General features: G+C 43.9%; 1 pseudogene; it reads left to right on the plus strand.

Moving 5' to 3' along the window:
- Window positions 1–241: 241 nt before the first annotated feature.
- On the plus strand, window positions 242–3,551 carry LOC124975874 (SH3 domain-binding protein 5-like; annotated as a pseudogene).
- The last annotated feature ends 417 nt before the right edge of the window (window positions 3,552–3,968 follow it).

Raw genomic sequence — 3,968 nt, forward strand, 5'->3', positions numbered from 1 at the left:
GATCCTGAGGCTGGCTGGGAGCAGGGGTCCAGCCACAGTCCAGCATCGTGAGAGATCATCACACTATTTATAATGGGTCCAGGAAAGGATGCAAATTTAAAATATGGTTTTTACTGAATGCATGTCATTTCTGCATCATTGTAAAGTCAAAAAGTCCCAAGTCAATTGGCCAGGGGAACCTCCCTGGTGCCAGCCACAGTCATTCCCTGATCTTGCTGGGCTTGTGAAGAGATGATCGGGAATGGCAGGGGAAGAGGTGGGCCCCTGGATACAGGGAGAACTGGAGAAGTTAAATCAATCCACAGATGCTATCAACAGGCAGGAGACTGAACCTGAGAATACTCATCACAAGTTACTCTTGGTTCTGGTTGAGGCAACAGTGAAACTGGATGAACTGGTGAGGAAAATTGGCAAAGCCTTGGAGGACTGGAAGCCCTACTGGGAGGTATGGAGCGGGGCATGGGTGAGGCAGGCTCAGAAAGCCACTCAGGATGTCCAGAGGGCCACAGACATGCTCTGTGCTGTCAAAGTGACCTCCGACTACTGGAGGATGACAGGCTGCAGTTGACCTGGCAGGAGATGGAGAGTCTGGAAGTGGGGCAGACCAAGAGGAGGAGCAAGCTGTTTCTTAAGGAGGCTGCAGCCAGGTTCCAGGTACAATGCTGCCATAGGTGGCATGTGACAGCTAGAGAAGAAACTCAAGAGGGCCATCAACAAGTCCAGAGCTTATTTTGAACTCAAGGGAAAGTACTGTCTGCAGCTTGAGCAGCTGAAGAAGACTGGGATGAACTGCAAGCCACACTGACACTGGCAAAGGGCGAGTGCTAGGCAGCCCTGAAAAACTTGGGGAGGATCTCCAATGAGATCCTTCACCAGCCTCAGCTGTGCTTCAGTGCCAAGGGTTCTGGGGGCTGTGGTGGTCACCAAGGGCAGTAGCAGGTCATTGGAGGACCAGGTGGGGAGCCAGCCTGAGCTGGATGCTATTTCTGTAGTAACTTTGTGTTTGAAGATGACTCAAAAACAGTTTGAGTCAGGTTTAGTTCAGGACCACTGAGCCCATCTGAGATATCCAACCAGTTCCCTGCAGTCAAAGGATCTGGCAGCCTGGATCTGTCCAACCCAGTGTCCCTGTCAGAGTTTGGGAAGATGTTCCCAGTGCTGGGTCCTTGAAGTGAATGCAGCAGGGCATCCTTCCCTGAATGTGAGGGAGAATGAGGAGACAGGGCAGAAGGGGCAGAGAAAAAAACAGTGCAAAGCCAACAACAATCGAGGTCTCAGCAACTGGAGTGGTGGTGGTAGCAGGGCCAAGAGCCAAAGCGACACCTCCCCTGAGGGCCAGGCCTTGGAGACCAGGTGAAGCGTCTCTCCTTTCAGGTCTCCAAGGAAAGAGATGGGATTGTTGCTGACCTAAAAAAATGGTGGCATCCAGGGCCCTGGCCCATGTTCAAATCAGTATTTATACATGAAACTGGAGAATGTTGTGCTAATAATATATTAAATAGTATATGCCAAATCTTAAGCATCTACTCTAAACTACACTAATGAAGTTTCAGTGACCTTGAGGGCTGAAGGATTTCCATCAGAGCTCTTGAGCTGGGTTTACAGAGCAGGGTTGTTGTAGGTGGACTGTGACCAGGGTCACAGCCTTTGCAGAGCAGTCCCTGTAACAGTGCAGAGGAATCAATAATTAGCTCCTGTGAAAGAACTGAGCCAGGAAGAGGGCTGGAAACTTGATGAAACTGGGGGTGCCAACTTGCATCTCTTTCCCTTCTTACCCCAGTTTGGGGACAGCAAGATGTTCTCTCCCATTATATCCCAGAGCATCTAAATTTTTAAAAAAATCTAAATACTCAGAACACACATTTTTGACCTAGTGAAGGCTTAGCATGAAATGCAAGAACACAATTCATGTCCATTACCTCTGTTGTTCAGAGGTGCTTTTTTTTTAAAGCGTGCATGCTGGGACATTCATCAACCATTTTCTAGAAATACTGCCATGAACTGCACTTTTTTGGGGGGGAAGGTGAATAAGAGTGTGGGGAAGGGGGAAGAGGGTAGTAGGGACAGGTCATAGAAGGTGATTTGTAACTTTGGGAAGGAGGTTCTATAGCACAACCTTATCCTGCCAGTCAAGGGGATTTATTCTAAGAGAATTGCCTGTGAAGAATTGTTGCCATTGTTATATCTAGCTTGACAAGGTGTTGATTTGTCTGTAGGTGTTACTTTAAAAACAAATCATTTAAGGGTATGTTGCACTAGTATTCCTTAGAGGAGATTGTCCTTAAAGCTAGGAAATGGGGTAGGCATGTGTTGGTTAAGGCTGTTAAATAGAAGCAATGGTGTCTGTTATGCTCATACTATAAGTATTAAGACTGCTCTTTTTATTTTCATGATTATGCATATTTAGAACACTGTATTTTATTTGTCCCATTACAAGAAAATTTAGCATTTCTAACAGAAAGCCACCTCCCCAGTTCATGTTGTTTGTTAACTGTCAGATCTGTATACTTTAGTCATTGGTATATCTCTTCGTACTGTAGTGGTTTCTCCTTTTTTATTGATGAATACAGTATCCCGATTACAAGATTATTTGGTACTTACTTTAATACCTTGAATATAATAAAACTGCTTTTGAAAAAGAATCCTATGTCAAACTGTCTTCAGTTGGGGTCTGCCTGCACCTGTAAATAATTCATGTATGTGTTATTTTTATTTGGTATTTCATTACTTTAATATATTTTTTGTGTTTCTATCACTTACCAACACTCCTCAGCTTACCTACTGTGGGGATGTAAACAGGTTCTTGATTGGACCCTGAAGAACCCATCATGGAACTGAACACTTCCTCTAAACCCAGTTTTGGGTGAATAAAAACCATATTTACAAAAATAGCACCCTCTCTTCACTGAGTTCATACACTGCTGTGTGCCCTGCACTCAAATCTTTGCATGTGTGACCTCATATAGTTACTATAAACAATCTGGGCTGGATGTTCAGTTATTATTCCAATACAAGGAAACTAAAACTCAGAGTAGTAAAGTGATTTACCTGAAGTCAATTAGGTAGGAGGCTGAAAAGACAGGATGTCAACCAGCTTCTCCTGACTTCACAATCCTTTCCTCTTGCACTTTCCAGTCTCCTATTGCCAAAAAAAAATTGCTTTGCAAATATAACCTCATACATCTGCACTCCCATCTTTGTAGAGAAGGTTAATTTACAGTGCCCAATTGGTGGATGAGAAAATTGAATCTCAGGTAATTGAACCTAATTCTTCAGAGTTTCTTAGCTATAAATTTATAAATCTAAAATACCAATCTAGTTCCACCAGAATCCAAAATCCATCCTCCTTCCACACAGCTCATGGCTGGTCATATCTACTCTCTTACCAAGGCTCCATCCTGAGAAGGTCCCAGAATGAACTCTGCTGGCTCTGACCACAGCCCCCTGGACAGAGATTGGTCTCCTCTAGCCTTGCTATAATCTCTTCTCTGATTGCCTGGCTCCTTTTCAGGCTCTTCGAGCTCTCTACTCCTGTGTCAGTTGTTCAGTGACATCACCTGTCATTCATGTTTTTACAGGTGTCTGAGGAAGAGAAAATTCATATTGATTTTAGAATGACTCAAGATGTAAATGACTGGTCATGATTAACTTGGCCACCCTAAAAGGGGATGGTATTGACTTGACCAGGGGTATAATTTGCATGATGGCACAAAAAAACTCAATTACAGAGCAGCCAAATGTCTATGTAGATCCTTAAAGTGGCCACAAACTACCTGCAAATCTGGGTACTGCTCATCTAGAGCAGTCCATAGCCTCTGTCTGCTGGATCAAAGTGCGGTGACTTCCTTTGGAATTGAATCAGGTGTGAAAAGAGCTCCTATGCCATTTGGTTATGAAAAATGGTTATGATGATGAAGATGATAATGCAATAGCTAATATTCATAGACCACTTTGAATACATCACTTCA

Source organism: Sciurus carolinensis, unplaced genomic scaffold (assembly GCF_902686445.1).
Source record: "Sciurus carolinensis unplaced genomic scaffold, mSciCar1.2, whole genome shotgun sequence".
Lineage (NCBI taxonomy): Eukaryota > Metazoa > Chordata > Mammalia > Rodentia > Sciuridae > Sciurus > Sciurus carolinensis.